This window comes from Arachis duranensis, chromosome 1 (assembly GCF_000817695.3).
Source record: "Arachis duranensis cultivar V14167 chromosome 1, aradu.V14167.gnm2.J7QH, whole genome shotgun sequence".
Classification (NCBI taxonomy): domain Eukaryota; kingdom Viridiplantae; phylum Streptophyta; class Magnoliopsida; order Fabales; family Fabaceae; genus Arachis; species Arachis duranensis.
This window is the reverse complement of record NC_029772.3, coordinates 104,539,945-104,551,613: the sequence shown is the minus strand read 5'-3', so window position 1 is coordinate 104,551,613 and position 11,669 is coordinate 104,539,945.

Sequence of the window (11,669 nt, the reverse complement as noted above, 5' to 3'; positions counted from 1 at the left end):
ATATCGTTACCCAGGAAAACTCGTATCTCAGATATCATCATTTCGTAAGCCGTTTAATATTCATAATCATTTTATAATCATTCATTAAAGCCATGGCATCATAACTTCACTTAACATCCATAACTCTTTCTTATAACTCATCATGTTTACCTCTTTTTTCTTCCCCATGTTACTCCAAATTCCTAACTTCCCCTAATTACTAAGCTTACTAGTAAAATCTAGGGTTAACAGGGTGAAAATAGAGGTTTAGGGGTTTGAAACCATGTTTAGATCATAAAAATACAGGTGCTGGAAAATAGAGTGTGTGCGTATGCACACATGTGTGCGTGCGTACAGCTTAAAAGAAAACAGAACATGTGCGTACGCACGAGTGCGTTCGTGTGCACACCAATCAGGAATTACTTGGTGTGCATGCCCCTCACCCATGCGGGCGCCACCAGCAGAAAGTATATCCTGGTGCGTGCGTACGCACAGATAAGTTTCTGCTACTGCTGGGCGCGTGCGCACAACAGTGTGCGTGGGCACACACCAGAATTCCTAATTCTGCTGCAACTTTAAAAAAATTCAGTTTTTAGCACCGGATTTCCGGCATCCATAACCTCTTATACAAAATTTGGTCCCGCAAACCTTGTATCGTTTTCAAGCTTATAAAACCTTCTTTAATTTGAAACAAACCTCATTTCCATCCAAAATTTGAGGAGCAAGTTATGGACTACCAAAGTTTATCAAAAATCACTTTTTACTAAATTATACCAAACCCCCATTTTTACCAACTTCACACTTTCAACCAAAACAATTCCCATGCCATTAACCACCAAACCTGCACATTTGCAACATTATGTGTCCTTGTTCATTAACACCAACTACTAACACATTTATATTTCATACCAATCCATCAATCATCATTAACCAACCAACAAGCAACAAACCACAAAATTTCATTATCATATATTAACAACATCATCAACTCACCATCACTAATTCCAGTAACTCATATTCATTAATTCCAACACCAACATCCACACCAAAATCAAAACCTAACCTTGTTCAAGGTGTATCAACAAAACACTAAGCCGTTTACATATTCAAACGTTCATTCCTACCCTGCGGTCATCTAGCCTAAGTTTTCACAGAGCATTACATATTAAATGCGCGAAACCTAAACCATACCTTGGCCGATCACCACGTTTGGTCCAAGGCAGCCACACTAGTCACACACACAGCCCTACAAGCTTGAGAAATCAATCAAAACCTTAGCACCAATCTTCCACCAAGCCTCTAAATATCCACAATTCAATTCCAACGCATATGTACATACTTAATTCACACCTATTACACATGTATACTTCAAATTCAGATTTTACATAATAAAATCAAGAATTGGTTAAGGTTTAGGTGATCCTTACTGCACCCACGCACATAGCAACTCAAACCCGATAAGCTCCGCAAGCTAAATCGAACCTAGAACACCGAATTTGGCAAAATCTCATTATAAGGGCACAATTTCACAAATCAAAATGGGGTAGAGAATCTGAAATGGGATTGTGGCTTACTTGTAAAATTGATCCGATAGAAACGTAGAGCTCGACGTGCTGGACGCGTGGCCACAAATAGTGCGGCGATCGGAGCTCGAACGGAAAAGTTATGGCGGATGGAAGTAATGGTGAGGTTTTGGAGCTCTCCTGCCCCTTGCTGTCTTCAGCATGTTTTGTTGTTGAATGGGGGAAGGAGATGCTTCTTCCCATTTTAAGTTATGGGTCCGGTTGGACCCACGTGCCAGGTTTGGGCCCGATTCAACCGATTCGGTCCAACTTTGGGCCAAAATTTTCAAAATTAGTGTCAAAATTCTCGTTTTGAAGAGTTCTATCCTTTTTTATATTAGATTTATATTTTAAATTTTTCTAATTAAAATTCAATTTATTGACTAATTATTTACTAATTTTAGTGGAGTTTACATCGGGTTGGCTATATACCCGACATATGAGACTCATCAGCCATAGGGCAGACATACATCATATGCATATGTGTGTTTTATTTGATTGTGCATTAATTGGGCTTGCCTATGTGATTATTATGCTTACCTGCTATATTTGCTATATCTGTATCCTACCTGCTATTATTTGCTGTCTGCTTATGGTTTTTCATTTATAAACTTTAAGATTTAAATCTGAGTGTCGGAGTTCTATGATCGCCTCTGACTTTCTCAGAATCTTATATATTATATATGTGGGCACCATTACTATGCTGAAAACCTCTGATTCTCATTCTATATCTATGTTGTTGTTTTCAGATGCAGGTCGAGATGTGCCTCGCTGAGCGTCTAAAGTTTCCTGTGCAAGTGAAGTTTGGTTATTTTGAGATATATTTTGTATTTATGCTATGTATATATGTATATAGATTCTCCTTTTTATATATTTTATATTTGTCCCTCCTAGAGGTTGACTTGGAGAAACAGGTGCTTGTTATTTTGTTTTCAACCTTCTTTTGAGCTAAACTATCTATTTTACAATTATCCACGCGAGTGTGAAACAATTTTCTGTTTTCGCTTGGTTTAGCTTATTTTTCAAGACTCCTAGATATAATTTCTTTCATCTATATATTTAATAAGTACTTTCTTTTAGAGGTCGTATTTCCTCGCCACCTCTACTTGACGACTTAAGTGTAAAACTATGTGTAGTAGGATGTTACATGTTGTGTGTAAATTATCAAGATTTACAGAAAAATCTAACGACCAATATTGGAAAGTTATAACAAGAGTTCTTAGTTATTTCAAGAAAACCATAAACTTAGGATTACATTATAGTGATCATCCTTCAATTTTGAAAGGTTATTCCGACACAAGTTGGATTACAAGTCTTAGTGACAATAAATCCGCTTCAGGATGGATTTTCACCGTAGGTGGTGGAGCAACAAGTGAGGCATCAAAAAAATAAATGTATATTTTATATTCTACTATGAAGGCTGAATTTATAACTTTATAGGCACAAATAAAAAAACGTAATGGCTTAGAAATTTCTTATATGATGAGATAAAACTGTGGCCACAGTAGTTAACAACCATTTCAATTTTCTGTGATAGTGAATTAGTCATATCTTAAGCATATAATAAGGTTTAAAATGGGAAGTATAGACATATAAATTTGAGACATGAGTTTGTTAGACAATGAATAGAGGATGATGTAATTACCATCACTTATGTAAGATCTCAAGAAAATTTAGCAGACCACTAGTTTCGATGTTTAATGAGTAATAATAATCTATTTAACAACTAGAGCACTAAGGTATAGTGATACTTGCTTCAAATGTTCGTGATATGAAGATTTTAAGTGTTATTTAGAAGATATTATTTTACATTTTTAGAATGTTTTAATTTGATCTATTTTGATTTTGTTTATTTAATTACTAGATTGGGCATTATGTTTGTGAGCTTAGGATTTTCTATATTTTAACGTAATAAGAGGTTATAAATACCTCATAAACAAGGGTAGTCATAATATAAAATGGTTTAGAGGTTTGAAAACCCTTTTTTTGGTTTTGTTATGAAACCATGGTGTGGACAATTCAAGTTGAGGAGTCCATTCGATTCAATTACAAACTATGGCGTTGACAAGTTAGGTAGAGGTGTCCCTTTCTTGTTGCGTCAAGAAATTGGGTAGAAAGTAGAGTGATTCTCTTTGTACTCAATTTCAATCTATCCTTTTTATTTCTATTCAATTTCAATGTATCTTTTTTTATTCAGTTTGAATCTTTATCTTTTTGTTTATCTTTTATTTATTTATCATTTGGTATCAGAGCTCAAATATTAGATCTGAACTAGGATATATCTGTGTGTCACTTCTTTATCTCTGCTCTATTTTTGTTTTAGGAGACAAAAATGGGAGTCTCTTTACTCGATAGGAGACAAAACTAAAAATATCTCTTAAAGTTCTGTTAATGATACAAAAATAATTTTTGCAGTAACGAAGGCCAAAATTTAACCTCCTTTCTCATAGTCCTTGAAAACCATTAGTAGTGAATATGTGATTGAATAGTTTTAAGTTTATATCCCTATACTATAATAGAAAAAATTGAAATAATAACTATAAGAATTGAGATTTGGTAGACGTAATTCAATTCTAAAAATTAATTTATAAGATAAAGAATGATTTATATTTAAAAATTATCTAAAAACTTTTTTTTTTTGTAAAAAATCTGAAATTTATAATACATCTTATCTTCTTCACATCTAAAAATATTTGTGACCCACTATAATACTGGATTAAATAGATTTTAATACTTAAAATTGAGATTAAATGAGTTAGCCTAACTCAACTCTAAAAATTAGTTTATAGATAAGAGAAGTCTTATACTTATAAAGACCTTATCTTTGAAAAATGTGAAACTTATAACAAGCACGTAAGAAAAAGTAATTGTTGCATAAAAAGTAATTATCTTTTTTAATATAACAATATGTAATTGAATATATATGTAAAATTTATTTATACTGTGAATATGTTAAATTAAAATTCTTTAAAAAAATTATTTCAAACATTATTATAACAACAATTTCTTTTTAATTGTTTCTTTTAAAATTTCAGTATTTTTTCTGGACATTCAAAAAGACCTGATATATGTTTCTTACTTAGTTTACCTATTTTTGTCATGCTCATTATAATGCGAGTTTATTTACGTCATTATTGTTTTCTTGTGTTGCTCAGTTGGTAATAATGGTAGATTTAAATGTATATATACCTTTTTTTGTTAAATAATTACGTAATATTATGTGATACATTTTTAGCATGTTTTGTTAGACATGAATTAATTTTAGGAAGAAATTTGAATGTAGGGTGAGAAAGCTCTTCCCCCAACTTTTGTTTCAACTCATGGTGAAGAATTAGGGACAATGTTTTATGTCATTGACAAGTTAGATAATTGTTTAGTGCTGGAGCTGAAAAAAATAATGATCAGTTGCTCATAATTGACTACTCATTTGAACAGATTAGAACTTTTTATTTAATCAATAGAGGGGTATCTGTTCAATTTAGGTATGTCGGTTTTGGAATTTTTTTTATTTCATCGTGGAATTACGACAATCAACCCATCCAAGTTCACCTTGATCCTCATTCATATGTGCCTAAGCTAATGGACCCAGAGACACTTGATAATATATCAAGAGTGTTCCACATAAAGTATATCAATATTGACGAGGACTCATCACCTGATGTGATGGTTCTATCTGGGTCTGAACCATCTTATGATGAGTTTTCATCAGACGGTGATGAAAACAATGATCAAGATGGAATACTGGTTGGGGATAATCCACAAAATCTGATAGATTTGTCTGGTTGAAGCACTTTATCAATGGAGGGCAACGAACAAATAACGAGACAAATGAATTGTCTGATCATAGGTAATGCTAAATGTAACTTTTTTTCCTTTTGTTTTGGATTTTAATATCATGGTATAGATTGGTATTTTTTAATGTGGTGACTAATATGTTTAAATTATCCTAAACTAGATATACTCCAGAGGTTTATTATCAAAAGACTATCACAGCTTCGAATCTGGGTCAATCTAGACTAGTAAGTTGATCTCAAAAGAGTGATTTCTTTTATTTCTTTATTCTTGCAAGCATATTAAATATTCTTCCTAAATCTGTTATTCATTGTGTATGAAAATATTATGTTTATCTTAACTATGAATTATTCATTGCAGTATTTGGCTTCAAAATTTGCTACGTATCTTAAATTATCTGGAGATGGTTCGATTTGGACGATCACTAGTCCACGTTTCAATGTAGAGAAGAATGTGTTCTTTTTTCACTTATTGAAAAGTGGAAGAAGAGGTGGAGAATGGAAGTTTGGGGTCGGGTGGAATAAATGTTGTAGAGTATACAATTTAAATGAGGGGGACAACATTACCTTGAAACTCGACTCGATACGTAACCGCCAGATAGAGTTGTCAATTCAGCGATGTTAGGCCTCCTATGTATAACTCTGTTTGATAAATATTTTGAACTATATGTTAAATTGTTTTGGACATATTTTGTTTTTTGATTAATGAACAAATTTATATATGTTGTAAATATTTTGTTTTGCTATCAATAGATATCTTGACAATCTATGTTTTTAAGATTATGCATAATAGAAAACTACATCTTGACAATCTATTAATGTGTTCTTTTAAAGGTCTTTAGATTACATTAAGCCCGTGCATTGCACGAGTTATCACGCTAGTATATATAAATAAGTCAATATATAATATATTTGTGTCTCATTAATACATATAAATTGTTAGAAACAAGAAACTAAATTGAAAAAAGGATTGTATATTATTGAGTGTAATCATATTCAAATTATTTGGAATGATACAATATAAAGGGTATTTATAGGTACTAAGAGAATCGTAATAATAAAAACGTAATCTCCTATAATAAATATTTAGATATATTAAATAATACTAATTGATCCTAATTATATTTTAACATAAACGAAGAAAGGAAAAAGAAAATCGTTATTTTATAATTTGATTTTTTGTAAGTATACGACGAATAATACAAAAATATAAAATAAAAGCAAACAAAAGAGAATCTATTTAACAGTCGACAAGAAGCCGTTGATCTAAATTATGAACAGGATCTAAAACTGAACAAAAGTAATGTACTAATTAATTCAATTTTCGTGAGAATATCTAGTTGTTCAAAGATTATATTCAATAGAAACATATATGCCAAGAGAAATAAAATTAAACCTTGTTGATAAATAAATAAATACATACATACATACATATATATATATATAAGATGATCTCTCTCTCTCTCTCAATAAATTACATACTACGTGAATAGATAGATATAAAGTCAACATTCAAATAGAGAATAAATCAGCAGTCAACACCCAAACCATGGAGTGATATATATAGCTCGTAGAGTAATTAAAAAAACAAATATCAGATAAAAGCATAAGTTACTTATTTTAGAGATTATATATACATACTATTGACAGAAGAATTTTAAATGTTCCAAAAACATCAATATTCTAATAATTTTAATTATAAAAAATATATAATATATATTAATTAAAATTAACTGAAACACCTATATTTCAAGAATAATAAAAAAAAAAATTCATACTATTATATCAAAAGGGGATGGGATACTACGAGCAGCCATGAATAATTATGATATTTTTACCTACTACGACTTTTGATGCAGTTATTGCAACGTATAACCAATAAGAATCAAATGATGATATAAAGTTAATAGTATTTTATAAAATATATATCTTAATCTAATAATCGTATAATAATATGTAATGAAAAGCGCAAACTTAATCCAAATCGAACATCAATAAACATATAAAATAGAAGAACTTGTTATTTATAGATTTTTTAAACAAATATATTATATTGATTTTCAAGTATATAAAAACTATAGAAAATGATTAACATAAGATTTTCAAAAGATGGTCCATAACGTGTAAGTTTCTAATCCAACAATAGTATTTAAAAAAAAAAAGTATACAAAAAAAAATCTATTATCAAGGGTATAACATTTGCTTAAATCAATACTAGTAGTCTTGTATCATTTAATTATTTGAACTAGTATAAGTGAGTGTTGTTTAAATTTTTATGTTTATGTTACAAATTCGTTTTTTTAAGCATTATATATAAGCATAAATTAAACTTGAATTAAACCCGGACCCAAAGAAAAATTTAAAGCAATTAAAAACATTCAAACTTATTGCATCCATGGTCATTCAAAATCTGGTCCCTAAGAATTAAGGACTAAGGAGTTGAATTAATCCAAGTCAATTTCTAAAGAAATTGCCTAAAATTCAAAAAGACTAATAATATATCATAATATGATTTATACATAATGTGAGACTCTAATTAATAAGTGGTAAAAAATGAAACTGCAATATTTAAAAAAAAAAATCTCGTCTACGTTCAAAGTTTTGCCCCGACTAATTCCAACCCAAATCGGATACGTAGTACATCAAGTTATGATAGATGAGTTTCCTAATGTGATCTTGTTTAAATGATATTAATTAAATTGTTTACTACTTAAACCAACCCTATGTTGGTATGAAAGTAATCAAAGCATAACTTTAAAACTCTTTTGATTTGGTTAAAGTAACTGAGAAAAGCAAAAATAATTATAATTATAGTAATAATAAATAAAATAAAACCTTCTTTTTAAAAATAAGTTATATATATAAGACAGGGATCTCGCTAGGGACAATGTGTACAATGGGTTATTGTATTACAAAATGAACATCTTTTATATTATTTAGAATAACCATCCGAGTACTAAGGATAATAAGTATCTTCCTAAAAAATTAAATTGATTTTAAGGTTCACCAAAGATCAAACTCTTGACTTTTCGGATCTAGTGCTCTAATACCATGTCATGATACCACTCATTTCAAAAACTTCAGCTGATGAGAAAAGGTAACACTAATAATTATATTTCTAATACTGTATAAATCTCCATTGTAAGTATTCTATTGGCTCCTCATACTTTTTCATAAGACAGAAAAATAGTAGGTCAGGTTGTTATATATCTTTGTTTTAACTTTTAAAGTACTAGACAATTTAGCTTACGAAAGACATAAGAATTTGTTCATCATCCTGCAACCACCTCCATGAGCATTATCCCAACATTTCATTCTACATACATCAACAACATTGTTACTTTGACTACTAATCTTCTTAATATAATTATATTCCTTGTTGCATTTTTTTTATTATTGATTCGGCGTATTTACTTTTGGGGAGAATAAAATATTAGCTATTTCTGACAATTGTTCAAACATTATTAGTCTTTGTATTTACAACCCATTTAGTGTGTAATGATCGAAAATCTAGAAAATCTTTTCTATCAAATGTCTCTTTAAACAAAGGGGGGTAGCAATCTTCCGTACAACTAAATTTGATGAAGTGAACGTGCTTAAGTGAGCATTCTAGATACTAGAAAAAAAAAATTAAAGGTGATACTAGACAAGCGTTTTTGTAATTATGTCTAATTAAGTTAAGTTTAATAAAAAAAATAACAATATACGTATGTGTTATTGGTTTTTTTTTTCGCATAATTTTAGTACATAAATTTTTATTAGAAAGCACAGAAAATTATTTATATAGTACATAAATTTTTACATAATATACAAATTTTTATACATAAAATAAATTTATTAATATAATATATAAATTTTTACATATAGCACAAAAATTGTATTCATAGCAAAAAATTTTTTATACAAATATATTTTATTGGTTAGATAAGTTAATTGTGATTCTTCAATAATTTATGTATTGTATATATTTTATTGGTTGAATCTCAATATTTTGGATATAATGTAATTCTATAAAAAATTTTGTGCTGTATATCAAAATTTTATGTTACGTACCAAATTTTTTATGCTGTGTATCAAAATTTTGGTATGTATTTTATTGGTTGAGTATCAATATTACGTTCTATATCTATTTTTTAAAAATTTATGTTGTGTATTAATTTTTTTGTGTTTGCATCAAAATTTGTGCTATTAATCAAAATTTCTATACTTTAATTTCTTAAATATATATAAGAGAAAAAGAAGATGGAAAAGATGATGATGTTGATGATAATAATAAAAGAAGACGAAGAAAAAAAAAATGACCATATTTAAATAAAAATGCACGTATTTGACTCGATTGAAATTTAGTTGGTAAAATTATTTGACTGCTTAACTTTATTTAAAAATTAAATGATATATATGTTTTGATTATGTTAGCTACAAAATGGTTACATTTGACCTAATGTACATTTGCTTGTCCCGAATAAATTATGGTTTTCAACGCCAATTAAAACTAGACTAAGAACTAATTAAAATTTTCTTGCTGTGATTGGTAGGATGTTATTAATATTTGGCTACTTAATTCATGAGGTTTTCTATGGGATTATGAGAGTAATAAGGGTTTTGTTTAATTAGTACTTAACATTGATTAAAGAAGAAGAAAAATTCTTTAAAATTGGGAATTCAACTCCTTCAAAATTAATAAAATCATTCATCTACGTTTTTAATCATATTCTCTAAGGATGTATGTAGTTCAAATATTATTTTGTTACAAAGATTTTATTCTCATGAGAATTACATATACCCAAAAGAAAGGTGGAAATCGAAATTATGATATTTTGATTTCCTAGAATCAAACTTGCTTGAAAATAATTTTTTAAACTTTGAACCAAACATAAATATATAATATTCTCATCTTAAAATTCTTAGGAATTATTTATAATTCCCCCAACCACACGCACTTTAAATTCTTTGCTACAAGATTAAACTACAGATTATTCATTCTCTTTTTTTGCTTGTTTACTTGCGGCTTATTTTTTCATCCAACATTAGTGTATGGCAAAATTTAGAACTTTAACTTTTTTTCGTTTATTATTTGCCAGTTTTTCAACTTGAAAAAGTCAATGTGTCGGTTTAAGAAACTTTGTGAAGAGTGCATTTACTATTTCGGTTATCTTGTCGCTTTGCTTCTAAATTCTAATAATAAATCTTCTAAGGTCATATCAGTAATTTTGGATAAAGCTAAGAATTATCACTTAAGATATGTTTGTTTTTTAGGACTGGAACTATATATTATATTTGGTGATAAAAAATTATAATTAAGATTTCAATTTTAAAACACAAATTTCAATTTTTTTAATATCTTTAAAAAGTATAAATTAAAATTTTAATAATATATTTTTTAAAAAATATTTTTATTTAAAATATAATATTAAAAAATAATTCAATCTATTATATTTTATACTAAATATAATACAAAAATTTAATTTAATATTTTAATTTTCAATCTCTATTTTTTACTCTTAGTAAATATGCAAAACGAACTGGGATGAACATTTTATTTTTTGCAGTTTGTATTTAACTATTAGTACATTGGGACGGATGAAGAGGAGGGGAAAATAATTCACATTCCTGAATACTCTTCATCCTTTTATTTTTTTAAAAAAAATCATAATGGAAGAAAAATAAATAAAAAAAAGTAAAAAAAAAAATTTTAGTGAAAGTCTTAATTTCTTGGGGCCCAATTATACATTAACTGTAATCTAGTTGATTATAATTATAGTTATAATTATAATTCTTTCCTTTTCGAAATAATGAAAGGAGAAACATAAACTCATTATAATATTGCATTATGGTTGAGATGGACCAATTAAGGTCTGGTTGGCCCCCTTACCACTTAATGATTCACTTTATTATTATTATTCAAAATTCCCAATTGGCTTATAATAAGTTGGAATATATATTACATGATAATTTTAAAAGTATATTAACATAAAAAATTAATTTTTCATATAATATTAAATAAAAGTATTTAATAATATCAACTAACCAGATCTAATTTTATGTGCGACTTCTAGCAAGTAAAGTCATTGTAAAGTCAAAATAATTAAATGATACTATAACAACACATGATTAAATTGTTAATGAACAAACTTTTATCTACCATGGTAAAAAATAATTTAATTTCTATGTATGATTAGTATAAAAAATTCAAGAATAAAATGAGAAATAAATCTCTAAAATTTTATATTTTAAATAAATTAATTTTTAAAAAAATATTAATAAAATTTTTTATAATAATGAACGTGAATAAATTAGTTTAAATTAAAATTTTATATCTTAATTATAAAAATTAATT